Here is a 19802-nt window from a genome sequence, read left to right as displayed (position 1 = left end):
GAGCGAGAGATAAATAACTCCGCGGAGAAAGTGAGACCGAGATAGAAAGAGAGAAAGGGGAGAGGGTGGAGAGGGTGGGCAGTAGTATAAGGGCATAAAGCCGAGACGATGGTGTCGTGCGAGAGGACGAGGGACGGCGCGAAGCAAGGGCGCGGTATGCGTCTGTGAAATTCAACCAAGCTGTTCCGCTGGTAATAATGGACGAGAGGCAAGCGTTGAAATGCAAATTAGAGCGCGGGTCGCGGACAGCTTGATACATGTGCGGGGATTGTGGTTTCGCGCGATGCGCACCGCCGCCTATACCCGCGGAATAAAGGAGTTTGTTTTGGAATTTTGCTCGGGGCGCAGGGAAAGGGGGTGAGGAGGGGAGGAGGGGGAGTTATATAACGTCACGTGTGCAGGTAACGCTTTTCTTCCACTCTCCCTTCGCTCGTCGTTCTTTCTCGCCCTTCCTTCCCTTTAACCCTCGGTTCTCTTTCGCGCTTACGTCGCCCCCGTGTATCAAGCGTGCGTTTGCGGATAGCATCCGTCACGACGAAGAGCCGCCTGGAAATGATCGTTGATCGTCGCACGCCCGTTCTGCCGTTCTGTAAACTGTTCTCCTCCTCCTCCTCTCCCTCCCTCCCCGCGCCTGCGGCTGTTGTGACAAAACGCGCAATTTCCATGACGGCCTCCGCGATAATATAACGCTGCGTTACGACGCTTGTTACGTCAGCGTGGACGGAAATGAAAGGATATCGGAAGAGGAAAGTCCGGGGCGACCGCGCGCGGTCCATTTCTTCGGAACGGCCGACGATGCGGCGCCGCTCGCGCGCGGAATTAGAATTGAAATCGTTCCGATCGACGGCCGGATATTTTTTTTTCTTTCTTTTAGCAAACGCGACGCAACGAGTAACGCATTCAAGTCGGACGCGGGCTGCAATTTTATCATCACCTCCGTTTCCACCTTATTGACGAACGAAATCACTTTTATGCGTATAGCTGCGGTATTGAAATGTAATAGTGGATATTAAAAAACTCGTGGCAATTTCGAGAGACGGTGCTAACGTTTCAACGTGTCGCTGTGGTACGCGATTATTTATTAAAAATTAATTACGCGCGATATTATCCACGCGCGAATGCTGTAATATTTTTACATTAATTGCCAGAGTAATTTTCTCGAGAAATATAGACGGGACATCTCGGTGGATCTCGTTTTATAATAAGTATCGAACATTTTCATTTCTTGCTACAACGAAAATATTTCGCAGCTTCGTCCTGTGAATAAGAAAGATCAATAGAATTAGTTTTTGTCCGGGAAAATATCTCAAGCGCCAAGAAAAGATATCACTCGATGAAGTTTTTGCGACGGCGTTCTTGAAATATCGCACTGCCGTGTAGCGCCATGAATTTCCTATCAACATTGCGAATTCTGAAACCCTAACCTTCTCTCGAGATTTGTGGTTTGAAGATAATGCCTTTTGAGTTTCTGCACCTTGGAGATTTTAACTTTCGGGATTGCGGCTATGAGTATTACGGAACAGCGCGAAAGCCTCAAGTTGTAGAATCAAGGCTAAACTTACAAGCTGTTGAACTTATTTGTTAATAACAATTTCGAATTTCAATACGAGACGGATCGCACGCTGCAGTTGTAATGTATACGTATATGTAATATTCCGCGGATAACTTATAAAGTAACGTTAACTTTCTTGTAATTGATATCAGTTTAGGGTCGTTATCTATCGAGTTTCTACGTCGGGATGCAATCGAGATTATTAATTCTGCGGAACATTTATAATCAGCAAATCAGGCCGCGCCGAAGAACTCAACGGAATCACAAACGAATGTCCGGGCAAATTTTATTTGCTTCATAAAATCAAGCGGCGTAACGAAATAACAAAGTCTCTAGTTAACGAACTCGAGTAATGTAATCTTTTCCGGATGTATCAAAGTCGCCGGGAAGTTCGCTGTGCCTTGAAAGTTATATTTTCATTTGTGCCGGGAGGTAAGTTATTAGCATTCGCTTTTGCAAGATTCAAACCGGTTGTTCGCCATCTGCGATATCCCACGGCAAGCGCGATGCAATTCGTGAAATCGAAAATATCAGCATCGCAAATCCGAGGTCGCGTGCGCTATCTTCCTCTTAGAATTTATCGTTATGGTAACGCAGCCTGGAAGCCGCTTGGCGTGAGGCTTCCGAGCCGAGTTCCTGATTTCCGTATTAAATGGCGAAATCTTTCCCTGCGGTCGCGCCGTGAATTTACGACCTTTAAAAAAAATCGCAGCCCGAAATCGCCGGCCCCGATTTCGAACTTAGTTATTTCCGGAGAAATATCAATCGCTTTTTTGTAACGTCATTCATCGGGATGCAGCTCGCCCGTTTTACCCTAATCATTTTAGGACGAATAAACCGCTGGTCAATTTTGTTAAATATTATAAATTCCGTTGAGAAGTAAGAAATGTTCCGAGCAGAATATTTAAAGTAAATAGATTATCTCTTCCTCGTGTTAATTATATTTTTACAAATTTGACTGTAAAAGATGTAATATAAGACGGCAAATTGCATGGCGTTGCAGCTGGTTTTATTATTCGTTTTTATTATTCGTTTAATAAGCGAAACTTGAAGGATAGGAGCGCGTGGGTTATGACTCTTGAGAAATGCGCCCTTGCCCGGAATTTGTGCGGATGACAGTGAATTAGGTGTCTTTTGCTACAATAACCCATAAACATTCCTCCTTCCTTGCGTCGCGTATTTATCATCCTGTCCGAGTAATATGCCGCGGGGCGGCCCATGCGATGCACGTATATTCTCATCGGGTACAGAGATGAATGTACGCTTTGGTGATTCGTTTAGACGTAAAACCTGAGTAATAAAATTGTTGACGACGATCGTTCGATCGAGTACAACATTCGTCGACAATGAGAATCACGGTTGTTTTTTTTTTACAACTGATGCAATAACATCGCGAATAGAAAAGTGGAAACGCGAATTACAATTTTTCCCCTCCGTGGTCTGCTTTCGAAAGTACTTTAAACGCTCTCGATAATTGGGAGAATTTTGCATGCTTTTCGTAATACGCGCGAAATAGAACTTAAGTGACTCAATAGCGAATTGCGTGGAATAAAACTGTTTAAGTTTTAAAATAAAGTAGAATGAAAAAAAGGCAAAGAGGGAAAACTTCGTGAATAACACGTATATTAAATATTTAAAATGTTTGTAGCACTATTTATAAATTAATCATACTGTTTTAATTTTTTTAACTTAATTTTCTTTATACTTTGCAACTTGTAATAATTTTTACAAATTTCTCTGAGAAAAATCGACGATAATTTAAAATTATTTTCTTTTTTTTGCCTATGTACGTACATAATTTTAATTTAATATTAATTTTGATTTTATTTAAATGATTCTTAGGTTTTATTTAATTTACAATTACGATTTTTTTGTTTCAGAAACTGTAACAGCTCGTGCTGGCCCGCAATAGCTTGCGTCGGTTCGCCGTTTGTGCCGGCCCGTAATAGTTCGTGCTGGCTGGTAACAGGCCGTACCAGCCCAGATCGCGTCAAGTGCATTTTAAACAATATATAAGGGACATGGTTAAGCGCCGAGGAAAGTTTCTATAATTTAATTGCGAAGGTTCGCGCGCGGGACTGTGAGTTTATTCCTTCGCAACTCGTCGCGTATTTTATTTCGACTGTGAGTAATAAGTGTCGCGTAGTATAAAGTGGACTTGGACTCGAGCTATTATTTTCTGAGACTCTTATTTGAGTTATTCTACGCATCGTCCTGTGGTCCGAAGAAGATTTCGTGAACGGAGAGACGCACGAAACGTTCCGCATTTGAAACCCGCTTCATTCGCCATCTTTTTCGAAATTCTCCCAGTGACCGCCAGTGTCAAGACGTGAGACTTCCATCTTGCCCGTCTTCTTCGAGGCTCTCCAGTAACCGCCATCGCCAGGACGTGAGACTTCCACCTCGCCCGTCTTCTTCGTCGCGGCCAAAGTTCTCGTGTCGTTTCAAACAATCTAAATCTGTGAGGAACTTAAAAAAGACTAAGTGCGCGGAAAACATTTTATTCGAATAAACTCAGTGTTTAATATATCGCGGCCTGTCACATTCGCCGCTTAAAGCAATCGCTCGTCGATTCTTGGACATAGTGTCAGTTTCCTGTGTCACGGATTGAGGGACGACTGCTCGACTGGACGATTCAGTGGAAGTAAGCAGCGCTAGAACTACAGAAAGGAAGGAAGGAAGGAAGGAGGGAAGGAAGGATGGCTGGACGGACGGAAAATAATCTAACCTAAACGGCGGATACAAAGGTAAGTGAATTCGCAACATGTCGTTTGCTGTAGATCTCTGTTCTAATTATCGTAAAAAAATTCTTATTATTAATTATTGTCCGAATATAATAACGCGCGAATCGGGTGGGATTTATTTAAAAAAAACTGTGCCCGCGTCGGCACTTCTTCCACTTAATTTATAAATCTTTAGTGCTCTTTATTACGTATTTATCTTGAACCTTGATTAGAATTCTCGTTAATTGCTCTAGTTTCTTAATTCGCGTTCCCGCTGTATTTGGTGTAATTAAATCGCTCTTGGATAATTCTGACAAGAAACTAGACGCAAGTGCGCGTTTATCACGTTATCCATAAGATCCTCTTAGTCTTGGCGCAAGACTATCATGCCAATTAGCGTGTAGTATGTGAAGAAACATGAAATTGCAAGTGGCACGTTCGAACGTATAGCGTGCGTCGTCGTCGAAATTGCTGGCACACGCTTTAGCTTTTCTAAACGAATTAGCGTACTGCTCGATGCTCCTCGCTTCTTGCTAAATTTTCCGCGCGCGGTCAAACGTCTGTAATTATTTTTGTACAATTTTAATACAATTGCAAATAAAACTTTGTATTTATTAAGTATTTGCCGATTTACTTTTTTTTTTTTTTTTTTATTTTAAACCGCAAACAGCTACGAGAATTTCACTTTTTGACGCAGTCATTAATAACTTCGCGGCAACTCCGTTCAACATAATTTACTCGAAAGCCGTCTACTTTATTCACGCGGCCGTATTTATACTTCCAAAGACAGAAATAATCCAACCCATAAAATAATTTTCGAGCAAGAAATATCCGCCGCTTCATCCGCTGAGCTCGCTTGAAACTCGAAAGCGTTAGGGCTTTCCTGAACCAAAGCCGCGATGGAATTCTATTACGAGATTGCGCCGGTTTGATCCAACGGGTGTCCCGGCCCGAGACGAGTAAAATCATCTACGGTAGATTCCACTTTTAACTTTCGTCCCTGCGGAGGTTTTACATCGCCCTGGTTTTTCGGTACACGCGACCGTGTTTTGATACGCAGGTGACACGACGCGCCGTACGCTTATCTCGCGCGACATATTTCACGGCACATTAACATATTAAGGCTTTGTACGACGGGGACGAAAAAAAAGCTTGTTTGCTCGCCAGCTTATCAGATGTTAAGTCCCGTCCCTCTTTATGTGTCAACTTAATACCACTCCGACCATGACGGAGCGCGTCTCGGGTTCTCGTCAGCGCGCACCACTTTGTTCCTCCCGTCCTGTATCTCTCCCAAAGCCTATTGCCCCTTTAGTTTAACAATTCACTCCCTTCATGTTCTCTGGCCATAATTCTCCCTCTTTGGCCTTTTCTCTCTCTCCTCGTCTAATGTATAATTCGCGTCCCATCTCGCGTCGTTAGCGTTTAACTTCGCACGCCTTTCGCTTCGCGCCGTCATATCGGGGTAATGGCGTTAGATGGATAAATGCCGGTGCATAATCTTTCTGAACCACTTGGCGTAATTCCTCCTTGAGTTTCGTCCCGATCATAATAAGTGAACCGCGATCGAATCGATCTTTAATGCGCCGCTATTTTTCCGGGACAAATACCCGGCCTCTCAGGCCTGGGAGAATTGTTGCTCGGATTTACGTGACCCGTCGACAATGCGGTGCTCGATGCACCGCAGATTTCACTCGAGCGACGCGAGAGGAAGAATGATAGAGAAAAGGGAGGTAGGAGCATTGGCAGTTTCTCAAGCAAACAACGCGTCTTGATTGTCCGCGCATTCGCATTCCGCCGCAGAATTTCCTCGACCTCGATACATGTATACGAGTTGCATAGTAATTATCACATCAGTTTTTAATATTCAGAAAAAGCTTTTGCTCGGGTTTTTTTTTTTTTTTTAAAGACGAAAATCGTTCTTTTAATTCAGCTCATCCTCTCTCTTTTTCTTTTTTTCTATTTTAATTAATTTTTTTAACAAATATACATATTCTAATTTTAATTACGCAAATAATGGCGAATTTATTTTACACTCGGCGATAATTGTCAGCGCAAAACGCGATTGCGACATTCCGAACGTTCAGCATAAATGCTTACGAGGTGTATATCGGCAAAACGGAGGAAACTGCAAGCCACGCAGAACTTCGAGACGCCGTGAAAAAGCGGTGAAACGGTGAGAAACAAAGAGGAGCGACTCGTTTTGCAACTATGCTCATTTCTTTTTCTTTTTATTTATTTTTTCTTTTTTTGTTTTTTATTTGCCGGTTAATTTCAATTTTTAAAGTCGACGCAAACTAAATTCGCGGGTGGGAATATATCAAGTGCGAACACGCACATATTCACGTCGGATAATAATACGATACATTTTTCCTGAATGACAAAAAAAAAATCATTGTACCAATACGATCGCGATTGAATACGAACGAAATAATTCGACGGTTGCATCGGTAAAATGTAAAAATATTTTAATATTGCTTTCGGAACATACTGCCATTACTAAAATATTTAATCAAATAAGTTCCTATAAATCTCGTTTTTTTTTTCTCTTTATTATTATTTTTTTTTTAATATAAAATTTATATTAAAATGTATCTAGCTTTATAGTTATAGAAGTTATTTAGATTCTTCCCTTTTACCGTTACCATTTGTTTTCCTGAACGTCTTATTATATGCGTCCAACTTTCGCCATTAACGTCTTACCTTCCTTTACTTGGATAACTCTCTTATAATAATTCTCGTTACAAACACTTTTCATCATTAACTTCTAAGAATAATTTTCTTTTTACTTCATTCATGCTGGTTTTATCAAAGTCCGCTTCAATTCTTATCTCATCTTCTTTCACGATTTTCAAGATTAAAGGTTTTCGCGCAGTCGTTTGGACTTGTACCGTTTATTTAATGCTGCACAATAAATAAAAATAGAGTAATAATTTTTTTTTTCTTTTTTTCGTTAAAAAATACTTGGTACGCGTTGGATGGATCTTTTTACGCTTACAACATTGCGAGTTCGGGGAGTATCTTTCGTTTTCTCGCGGCAAAGTTATACGGTACGTCGTTCTTCACGAAACTCTCGTCACTCGAGCATAGTTCCGCGCATAGTAGAGATCGGTAAGTAAACGATTATACGTGTAATGAGTTTCGCGAAACTCGATCCGACTGGGGAAATGCGATTAACAGCCGTCTAAAGTACGAGAATTGCTTTCAATACTTAAAACGGTTGGTACAGCGGAGTTCAGATATCTACTCCGTTTAATCATTTTAACGGTGGGTCAAGCGCAACCACTTCATCCCCCTCAGCCCATATTCGAGAGAAATTTGCACCTCAATTGCATACGGTCTTTTATTCATCGCTCGAGCGATTCGCTCACGACTTCTCGGCGCTATTGCCCCAGATCTAGTCTGTATACTTCTCGCGAGATTAAACCAGAGCGATTAGCATAAACATTCTATAAAAGTCAAAGCGACTCTTTAAACGGTGGAGAGGCTTGATCGTGAATATCATGCGCAAACTTCGGATTTCATTTTGCGACTATAAAGCGGCGCCCGCCACGATATAACGTGATCTTTCAGGTTCTTCTCGATTCAGCGTTTAACCGTTTTAAAATTATTAATTAATTATCGCTCGAGATGTTTTATATTACGGGCTCGTTTACGCGTTAAATAATTTTGCGTGACATTTTTTCCGTTTGTGAAACTCGATAAAATTTTGGGATAAAAAATTTGTACACGCTCGCGTAGAAATTTTCGCGATCGAAGCTCTCTTCTTTTCGTGTTTATTTGATTTTGTTTACGAAGCGCTGATAAAACTGGCTTTCAAATCGATAGTTTTCCAGTCTGAGTTTATTAGGTTACGTGATTTATGCCATTACCATTCGCATCACGCCGCACTGATATCGCCTTTATATCGCATCATGGCATTTTTTGCATCTTAAGAGTTGCATATCGGAGATTCGGTGTCGAACGCGTTACTGATTTGTGCGCTCCCGTCGGATACTATTGTGCTTGCAACGCCGAAACATACGAGACGACTGGAAAGCTATCAATCGACTGGTCCGCGCCAATAAAAGCCGGCGGAATCCTTTTATTTTCTCAATACTTATGGTCTTCGGTATCCCCGTGGATCGTATTTTGAAAATCGTAAATCGCGTAGGAAGGAAGGTACCTCGTTTCCTGTTAAGCGGTCACCTTTGCCAAATCTAGCGAACATAATTACGCACTTTTATCAAGAAAATAAGCGGAAAACATGACGTAGCTTTTTACTAGCGACTCGTAACATTCAAGCAACGAATCTTTACATTTGTTTTTAAAACCTGATTGATAATTAAGAATAAGAATAAAAGAAGAAAAGTTTATTTTAAATTACGCGGAATAATTGCTCTTGCGTGACGATTTTTTAATTTATATATAAATTCTAAACTGTATCGAAGGAATTATATTTAGGTGTATTTTAATTCAAATAAATTTAACTTTATCATTGATCGAACGGTCGAATTCGTACGTAATGATCGCAAGACGTTTTGCCTGCTATTTTTTTTTTTAATCCGCCTCGACGTAAAGCCCTCGCTTCAAGGAACATTTGCAGTAAGATGAAACGAAAGTGAGCCGCACTTTCGTGATTTAAACCCTCCGCGATTCAGTTCTGGGCGCATAGAATGTTTTTGCTGGTTAAAAAAATAACGGATTCTGCGAGAGCCACGGATTTTCGTAGGACTGTGAATCACGGGTTCGTGTCTGGGACCGACGCGACGTTTCCACATTTTATGACGATCGATCGCGCGAAAACGCGCCGCGACGTTCGAAGACCCGTCACAGAGCGTGCGTTTCTGCATTCAGCCTTATTTCATTCCCATGCAGGAAGGACGCCGTTAACTTTTAACGGTCGGTTAATATGACGTCGCATTCTATGACTTGTTTCTAACAGCCAGTTTGAGTGCAGCGGGTCAGGAAATATCTTTCGACGACGGTAGTAGCCGGACGTATCGAGAATCCTCGCGTATTATGCATTCCTCGTAGTTTAAGTGGTACTAGGGTCTTGAGAAGAAACAATTTGATAATTTAAGATACACGGCAGAGCAACAAATGCATTTCGGAAATTGCGTGCCTCTCTCCGAGCGCGTATCTCGCGGTATAAATTTTTAGCTCGAGCTGGTACTTTAATAAAAATCTGTATTGTAACGTTAGATCTCTTCTGAATTCTCTCAGTTTACCGTAGATGTACCAGTATACATATATAATAATTAATAAATACAATATAAATTAAATATACGTATTCCATTGTGCACACACGCTTTCATTGTTTGTAACACTTTTTCCAATTTTTTTTTCTTTTTAAATTAATTTTTTTATATCGTACCTACAGATAAATCGTTGGTGGCAGAATTTGTACGTCCCATTTATTCATTGATTGTGTATAAAGCGCTTGGCATAACGTATCAGTAAATTTTCAGTGAGACACCTGCGAAGCATTTCCACGAAAATTCTAAATTGAAAACGGGGTCGTGTCGATTTTCAACTGTAGCTTTCATCCTCTTGTTTACAGTTGAACGTTTTTTAATTCTTTTTACTCAATTCCATTGCATTTGTAGCTCGCGTACGAATTGGGTGGCAAACATTTCGCATTTGAGTTTCCAAAAAAAAAAAAAAATAAATAAAAATAGGGGACTGATCATTATCGGGCAACTATTAGCACGCATGCCCGCGGAGACTAAGCCGAATGGAACGCGTATCACGATCGGTACCAATTTCCGTTTCAATTAACATTGCATTTACGTAATTAATCGCTGTCAATGGTTTAGAAAGCGCGGCTTAGGTGCGTGGCTTTGTACCGTATAGCCCTATCTATCTGGCGATATAAATTATGCCAAACCGATCTTTGCACCGGTCCCAGTCTGCCCGCATCGCTATCAGTTAAAGTGCAATTAATCATCGGGTTTATAAATGCCGCATTATTAACTACGCCGGCGAAAAATATACGCGCCGTGTTTAAATACGCGTATAAAAACAGTTGTGTCACGGCTTACGACAAAAATGTTAAAATAAATTTCCTGCTTTACTACGCATACGTTATAATAAACGTATCATCTGAATTAATCTAAATCTTCTTTTAATGTTCGATGCGCGCGAATATAAAATATGTTACGTGGCCGCGAACAAAAAGAGATTTTAATTAAGAGCGTTTGTGTAATCCCTGAAATACAAATACATATTGCAAATGTAGATAAAATTAATTAAAGCCACTGCTTTAATAATGAAAATAATGAGTTTCTTTTTTTTTCGCTCGGTGTCTATTAATAAAATCTGTTAAATTACTTGGAATGCCAAGGTAATTTCTCAACCAAATCATGTACACGAACTTGTACAGACGATACTGTTAGTACTATCAATTAGGAGATGGTATGCAATATGCAAATTTGGTGTAGGTGTTTATTGTACGTGGAGACGGTAACTTCCTTGCGGAAGTACCGGTTGATTAATGCTATCCTATTTGGTAGCGCGCTTCCTCACCGGACGAAAATCTTCCAGGACCGTTCGCACAAACGAGATAATCGATCGCGAATCTTTTATGCCTTGCGTTGTTGCGCAACGATCTCACGTTTTACAAGAAATTTTTGATTTATTCGCCGGAGATTAAACCGTAAAGTTTCCGTCCCAGCATTGACTGTTGCGCCAATTTCAATGCCCGGTTGAGTACGGACTTGATTTTTGTCTCTTCGACGAGCGGTCTTTCTTTCCCGTCGTGAAATGAAACTTTAGAAAGAATTTGATTATCACATGTAATTAAAGTAGAGAGACCGAGAGCGAGATCTGGAGAGGGGCCGAATGGGGGGTGTAGGGAGGGAGAGAATGAGGCGGTAAAGCGAGTAACGCGAACTCCGAATAATCGAATCTTCGAATAGAAGTCAGTTGAAATAGAAGCAGTTTGATTTCAAAGGATTTCCAGAGCAGTATATACATATATACATGTATATGATACTAATCAAGAGAAACGTTATTCCTCTGTTTTTTTTTTTACTTTTATATTTTTTTTCTCTTACCTAAGAATATCTGAGCTTAATTAAAATTTAAGTAACGCTTCTACACAACGTAGGAAATTATTACACAAATATATAAACATTTAAAAAATTAACAAATTAAAAAAATTTTAAAACATTTAAAAAATTAACAAATAAAAAATTTAACTAATATTTAATAAAAATTATTTTATTATTATAATAAAGTTTGAATGCAAAGCTTCTTGCAAGTAAATTGTTAAGTAAATTGTCGAAAAAAAAAATTTGCAAAACCATATTAATTTGTAATGCGAGAGTTTTCCGGCTAAGGAGAGATTGGAAAGTTGCTGCGCGGTGTAAAAATGATATTTCCATCACCTAATACTGCTCGTCGATCGAAGAGCCAAACGAGTAACGGCAGATGTTATAGCAAGTTCGTGGAACGGATGTGACACGATCTAATCCGGACGGGGTAGCAGCAGCGCGGTGCCCGATTCCATCACAAAATTGGACGACACCGTGCCGCTGTCGCAGTAGGGAATCGCGGAAGTTATTTAACGTATTAACTCCCTGCTTGTTATTTTAGCTGCGGATGCGTCGCACCTCGGGGGAGAGCGAATCCAGTTTCCAAGAGTTGCACGTTGGCAATTTGTGATGTTCTTGACTTCCTCGGCTCCCCTCGAGGCTCGCTCGTGCTCGCGATCTATTCTGCCCACCGATATATACGCACACCCAGAACGGACATAGGCGCGATTAATCGACGCAAATAGGCGCGTAAAAAATTTCTTTAAACTTTCAAAAGGAAGTATCATATAATAATTTATTAACTTCAGCAATTATGCCAAGAAGGGACTTGGTTACAATAATTCTAACGTACCATTCACACAGATCTCATTCATACCTTTTACATTTATCTATCAACTATTCTATAACTATTTTGTACAGAAAGTATTTTATAAATATTGAGGATATAAATCAAGGATCGTAGTTTCAAAGTCGTAAATTAGAGTACTTTTCGCAAGATGCGTACGAAGTGCGTTGAGTGTAAAAACGTAGCGTAAACATTTTTCGCGAGTCTTAGAAACGCGGTACGTGTTCATATGCAAATCGTATATCATATTTAAGTACGTACAAAGAATCGTGAATCTGAGAGGAGAGGGAACGTATATCTTACGCTGTCACGTTTGCAAGACTAAGTATACACGTAGCTTGCAACCGACCGATGTTGAGAATTTCCGTATTGACGGGCGCGTCCATGGCTCCGGATTTGTTTTATTGAGGCCAGATAACGGATCTCCATAATACCGCGACCTCCTCCTCACTTTTCTATTACCCGTCTCGTTTCTCGGGCAGGCATTGTCGTCTGCGATGGCTTTCAAAGATAAATGAGTTTCGAGACAATAGGGTTGACATTTAGGGCTGACAATACTCGACAGTACGAATGCGGAACGTGACTGGATAAAACGCGTCTAGGGATTGTGAAAAGCTTCGACGATATAGTTGAATGTTGTAAGATACAGGTAAGAAATCCATTTTCGAAAGCGAGCAGTTTCGCGTTATATCGATAATAATCGCGCGCCGCTTGGATCAAACGAAAAATACAGGCTGCGAGAGCAATGAATTGACGACTTAGCTTTATCGCGCTTTTGAGTGTCCGATCATTTTAAAATTGGGTAATAATTTAGAGAGCGAAAATGTGATATATGTAAACGCTGTATGAAGCGTAACAAAGATTCATCACAGATAGCGGTATACGAGGCTCTTTTGAAATAAAATGAGAATATAAAGTCAAATAATTGAATGGACAAAGGAAACCGTATGCAGTTAATAAATTAATTGATCGTTATATTGTTTCGTACATGTAGCTTTTGTATTAACGAGATACGTTGCCATAAAGGAATTAAATCATGTAAAATTATAACTAATTGCGAAATTCATGGGCGTTCTTTTTTAAGTTTAAATTAAATTATACATACGTCGCTGTAATTTTAATCATTAATAATTGTCTCTTGTAACTATGTTTACAGAATAATTTTCGTTAAGAATCTTGTGTTTCAATTAAAAAAAAAAAAAAAAAAAGAAAGAAAAAAATAATTAAAACGTAACGGGAAAAAGATAGACTTCGAAGATAAACCAGTCGGTAGAAAAAAAAATTAAACAATTAGAAATGGTTAAGGAGGATTTATTTAGGTTTGAAGCCTCGGTATATTATTAACTACCGTGTATGAAGACACAATATACATACATCTACTCTCGGAGATGCTGGAAAGTTATGGAATGGGCTTGACCTGTAATTTACCTACTAAGTGTTTGCGTACCTGCCTGCGCAGTATGTAAAGTTAACTAATTAAACACTTAACGAAAGTTTCCAACAAATTAAACGAATACCGAGCTGCACTAGGCGTCATTAAACATTCCTCCCCAAGTTTTTATTACTTTTTTGTTCCGCACCGCGAAGTACCAGTCGACATTTTGCGATTGCCTTGTGAGTCACTTTGGTGTATTTTAGGAATTCCCTGTAAAATATTATCGTCGGAAGTATGCTACGTTCCGCGAGATATACACCTACTTGGCGAAGTTTAAAAAAAGGGAAAAAAGAAAAAAAAAAAAGAAGCACAGGCCGCCTTCAAGAGTTTATTCCACGGAAGTTAGTCTAACTAGTTAAACTCGGTTTAAGAAGATTTAAATGTATTTTGCACTTCTTCATTATTTAACTCGCAGCCTCGGCGACTCATTCCCTCCCATCGGTTTCACCGCGGGATGAAATAAAAATGCGATTGCGTGTAAAAACATTGGGTTTTTTTTTTTTCGTTGGCTGTCTGCGAGGAAAACCAGGCGGGGGCCGCCCGTGAAAATGCACTCCGCCGTGCAATTACGATGCGAATTACGTCGTGTTTCGCGGCGCTTTCGCTAAAATACGGAAACAAATAGTCGATTTATTTACGCATTTGCATAAAACACGCGCGGCGAAGCCTCTGATACGCATCTAATTATATTCCAATGAAATATTCTACTTCCAATAAAACGCTGCCGTTATTTTTAAGTGCGCCGGGCGCGCGATATAAAATTGGACCGCGATAAATTAGCGGATAAACTTACGATAAATTTCGTCGGCCCCGCGATCGATAAGCAAGTTATGATGTCGCATATTTTACTACTTATTAAAGCGTGCTTTTAACGTTTACTACATTATCTTATATAGTGCATACCTTAAAAGGGATATACCGTATAATGCTGAAACAAAAATTTCAGCAATTCTTTAATGTTGAAAAATTCACGCGTGACGTTCAACAAATCTCTGAAGTTACAATCGTTTCGTGGCATGAGAGATTTATTTATTTCACAGCGGTGTTTATTGCCGCATAAATATTCATCTCGAATTTAACGCCGCGCCTAAATTAAAAATAATATTACTCTTCGAAATTGTCATTACGTTGGAACAACGGTTGGCTTTTCTTCGTAACGTTTCTAAATAATTAGCTGTTTCAACGCTGTCGTAATTGATTGACGTCCACTATCGAGCCATCTCGCGCACTTCATTCAGTTCTTATCTCATCGATCGTTGCGCGGAAGGTTCCGTATCGTTTTCTCACAACGTTCGTGAAACAATTTTCCGCCGGAGAGCACGACGCGATAATAGCCTCGTCGACCTTTACACGTGGAGTTAATCGGCGATGGTTTAAATTCGCGCGCGGGGAGAGAGGGAGGCAAAACAGAAAAGGCTAACACGATAGAGAGAACGCGGCGTCGGAATAGGGACGAGAAAAGGCAAGAGGAGCACGCGAGAATCGTAATCGCGAAGAGAGAGCGTCTATGGTAAATAAAAGGGATTATGCGCGATTTGTTAAAAGTTATTTTCACGGTGTAGGAGTAGGCCGTGGCGGAGGAAAATCGTTTTCATTTGCAAGCTGTTACTGGGCGCAGCATCTGCTGCTAAACGCTGTAAACAGCTTTACTCGACTCGTAATGGCGGAAGGAGCGTAGTTTAACTTTGGAATAAGGCAGCCTAAGAGGCTTTCGGCGCCGGCAGCAGGTTACCAGCGATAGAATGTAAACACAATAATAGAGAGTGGTCATTTGCTGTACTTCATGCTCGTGAGACGAGTTCTCCATTTTTACTCGTTTTTTTTTTCCCTCCCCTCTATCAAATTGCTTTCCGTCGATTGAAATTTTTCCGAATGCGACACAACGCATTGTCAAGTTTGTCCGGGCAATTTGACCAATTGTCGAAAATATCAGTGATTCCGAGCGCGTAATCGCTTTAATAGGCCTTGACGCGATGATATACGTCCCATTAAATCACGAATATGGTATTGTTCTCGCACTTCGACTGTAACCCGACTCGTAATTTCACCGCGTACTTGTTTACTGTTTATGTTCTGACCATACGCAACGTTCGTTCGACTGCCGATTTCGCCAGGCAAACCGGTTCTTGCCGTCCGCCGCCCACGCGTCCTCCACCTTGCGAGCTTGGAATGCGAGGACCTGCCGGCCGATGATCTTACGATATGCTCGACTGTCGAATTCGTCTGGCAAACCGGTTCTTGCCGTCCGCCGCCCGCGCGTCCTCCACCCTGCGAGCTTGGAATACGAGGACCTGCCGGCCGATGATCTTACGATACGCTCGACTGTCGAATTCGTCTGGCAAACCGGTTCTTGCCGTCCGCCGCCCGCGCGTCCTCCACCTTGCGAACTCGGAACGCGAAACCTGCCGGCCTGATGTCAACACACGCACGCACTAACACTACCGCGGCGGTCGTCGAACCCGGCGACCAGCGAATTCGGCAGTCGAGCACGTGCTAGGGTAGGTCAGAACGCGTAGTAGACTCGCACGCGGCGAAAAACGTTTAGATATCTAACTTTTCTAGCTCGTTATTAACTAGTAATGATTGTTACATTTCTGGCTTAGCGCTGGACAGTTTTGCTAGACAGTCCCGAGATGAATCACGAATCGGCTAGCTAATTATCAGGTAACGGTAGGAATCAATTTTTTCTCGGGAAGCTCCATCGTTTACGTTGCAATAACGATAGTAATTGTCGCGACTGGAAATATATCCCAGTATCTTAAAATCATCATCTTTGTGTCATCTATGTTACGTCCAGATATATTTGCTCACCCTAATTTTCTTTAAAAAAGAAAAAAGATTTTTTTTCTTTCGTTGATTCTTTAAATAACACAAAATCTCCGAAACGCTACAATAATGTTTCTATAACGCTCATTTACCGCGAAATAAAAATGAACAATCTACTTGATTAATGAGGTTCAAGTTTAGGCAAGAAATTTGAAATATATTATTCGTACTGTTGCAATCGAATGTGGATCGAGAACTTGACGAGGGAAATATGGAAATCGAGGTATTGTAAAAGAGGAAAGGCTCGAGGGGAGGCGAAAGAAGAGCACATTGATAGAATAATTTCCGTCCTCGTTTTGTTTCAACGAACGACAATGTGGACACTCGGCTGGTGGATTGCGTAAAAGGAATAAAAATTACACGCGTTTGATTCAATGGAAATTCAGGAATACCATATCGTTTCACTTTTAATAACATGTCTGCGTCGCGATTTCGTTTCTTTCTAAACGCGCTTTTGTCCTACCAATTGCATTGTCTACGCAAATTGTCCGCCCGCTCGTTGATTCAATCGATTCAATTTATTTTAATCGAGGTATGGACTCGGTGACAATCTCGCGCGAAAGCAGGTTTAAAATTTTCAATATCGCGCTATTCCCTATTATTTATTTTATACAATTTGCGAATATAAGAAACAGATTTTCTATAAAAGAGAGGAATAATTGAAATGCAAACTTCATCATAAAATTAATAGCATTTTATCAATTATTACATACGTGTCGCGTGTGTGCTCGTGGTCCGTACGCTTTAACGTTTCTAAATATGTATGTGTACGATGGTACATGTATGTATAACTCAATTAATAGCAAATATTCGACGTAAAAACTTATAATGCATCGTAAAAATAACGATGTTTGCTTCTTAAACCAGCTTTTTTCATTACGCTTCCAACTATGTTTGATATCTCAAAATACTTTTACTCTCTTGGCGTCTCCTTTCGTTTAAGTACATGCGAATTCCTTGTAGAGATAGCCCTTCACGTTACAAGCCGCTATTTTATTACTAAAGTTATTTGTCTTTCAAGAAACCCCTTTGTTATCATCTCTTTGTTCTCTCGCTTTATTGACTCATCCTCTTCATTGTTGACCGCGACATTTCAACGGTAACGATCGAGATAAAGATTGGACATAGATTTCAAAGTGAGTTCTTACATGGACCTTAAAATCCTGTCGAATGGCGCAATATCTCTTTTCGGTTATATAACTGTTTCCTTCCTGAATTGAAACGAACTATACGCGAGGGAGCGATTTTGGAAAAGATTCGTCAGCGTGTTATCAAAAATTTTCCGAGAAAGATATTTGAAAGTTTAAAACAATATTTTAAATTGGTTTTTCAGTAACGTTGAATAATATAGCGTTTAATACATTTTTGCACGTTCAATGTGCTATATATTACAAATTTGTATTAAATTTGAATTATTAATGCAACACGCTACGATTAACATAGCGGATGATATTAATAATTTAAATGCGGCTATGTAAGTTATCATATATTATAAATTGAATACATACATTGAAATTCTTAAAATCACATTTTAAAATATTTTTTTAAACATTTCTCACTCATAGTATTTGATATATATATATATATATATATATATATATATTTTTTTTTTTTTTTTTGTATTTAACATGTATTCCAAAACTCTGAGATACTATGCATCCGTTAGTAAGCATCGTCACTTCGCTTAAAAAAATAGCACGTAGCCGCGGCCGGCAGAGATTTGTTTGCTCGGGAAAGTCCGGATTCGAGAAAGTCCGAAAACCAATATTGTCGAAACCAAGGAAGCGGTGGCTTAGGGTCCCCCAGCCCACCCGGGAGTCGCCTTCCCCCGCAAGTTGCAATATTTCACTGCCGTTTGGTAAACATCTCTTCTCGCAGAGTACCGAGTGTATTACACAACCCCAGAGCTAACGTTTCCCCAATAACCATTTCTCTTTCCAAGATTTCGTCGGCGCTGTCGCATTGTTGGCGAAGCGTGATACTTTAAGTAATTACCTGGTATCATACACTCGCAAACATATACGTACGTTCATGAAACCGGTGTTCATTTATTCCACCTAAATTAATTTTTAATAATTTGATTTGGTTTTTTTTGGCACCGCGTGGTCTCTTTTTTTTTATATATTACATATCGATGATATATTTTTGTACTTTTATGTATTTCGGATATAAAAATGTATAGACTTCGAAGTGCAATACAAGATAGATATTTTAATAATTCCTCATGCTTTTACACAAGAGAGGGATGCTTTTTTGTTACATAGATTTTAATGCTAGGCAAGTAAGTAATATTGTTAAATAATTAAACGTAGTAAAGAAATTTTAAAGGAATTTTATTATTTTTATTAGTGAAAGAATTAATAATTTATAAAACTTAAAAAAGACTGGGGTAAATTATTCGTATTTTTAATACGGATGTACGGATACGGAATTATTGGTACGGGACGTATTAAAATCGAATAATTATTTTCTCGTCAAAAATTTGCAAAAAAATTTTTTTTTTCTTTGTTTTTTTTCAAATTTTTTAATTACAGTAAAAACTTTAACTTTGGCTACATTGATTATTAATATTTCGGCCAACAACACCGTCGAAGCTGAATCTGCAGTACCGAAGCAAAGCGTTGATTAAATGTGCTCGGACTGCTTAATCACGAGCATGCTACCTATTCGGCTCACTTCGAAAGCATAAATAAACTTTGTAGTCGCGCGAAACAAGCTTGCAGTATAAGCTTCATTGAGCTGATACGGTATACAGTGCGCGTTAAATAACTTTCATTTTATCAAACGCCTCACGAGTTATATTCCTTGCAAATACCTTTTTTTTCTATTAAGTTTACATTATTAAATAAGTCAATCATAATTCTTTAAATTCAGTTTACGCAAGAAATTTCCGACATTTAGAAACTCTATTCTAGACAAACACTTTTTGTCGAGGCCTCTTTGAGCTTCAATTCCGATACGCGTCGATAAAGGATTTCGTTACTAGAATACTAAGAACCAGCGATGTCACTTTAAACAACTCGGAGGGTGGGAAAAAAAAAAAAAAAATAAGAAAAGAAAGAAAAAGGAAAATCTGACTGATACAAATGACCGGCTCGTTATTAAGATGCCTCATTCGCGAGACGCGGATCCATTTATATGCGTTAAGACACCGTAGCTTTCCCGGGGAAAACTTTTAACGAGCGCGGACAGCATGCACACGCGAAGCTGAGCGCAGCGAGGACGGTCGGCGCGGAAACTCGAGAAAGTTTTAATCTCGGCCCGGCTGCAGCCGTGGCGAGGCTTGTAACGCTTTACGGTGAGTACCCGAGAAGTCGACTCGAAAGTCTAATTTTACGTTCGAATTAGCTGCGCCGGCGATCTCGGGGGCGTCTTACAGCGGCGAGAACACTCGGCGCGACGGCGG

The 19802-nt window shown here is 40.0% G+C and overlaps 1 long non-coding RNA gene across 1 annotated transcript in view; it reads left to right on the top strand.

Annotated features, from left to right (window-relative positions):
- The first annotated feature begins 3443 nt into the window (after positions 1-3443).
- LOC139111234 (uncharacterized) overlaps positions 3444-19802 on the top strand; it is a 65650-nt gene continuing 49291 nt past the window's right edge. The window contains exon 1 of the long non-coding RNA XR_011547181.1: positions 3444-4299. This is a non-coding gene — a long non-coding RNA (uncharacterized lncRNA). The remainder of the gene's footprint in view (positions 4300-19802) is intronic.

This window comes from Cardiocondyla obscurior, linkage group LG02 (assembly GCF_019399895.1).
Source record: "Cardiocondyla obscurior isolate alpha-2009 linkage group LG02, Cobs3.1, whole genome shotgun sequence".
NCBI lineage: Eukaryota > Metazoa > Arthropoda > Insecta > Hymenoptera > Formicidae > Cardiocondyla > Cardiocondyla obscurior.
The sequence above is the reverse complement of the archived record's forward strand: the minus strand, read 5'-3'. Positions and strand labels throughout refer to the sequence as shown.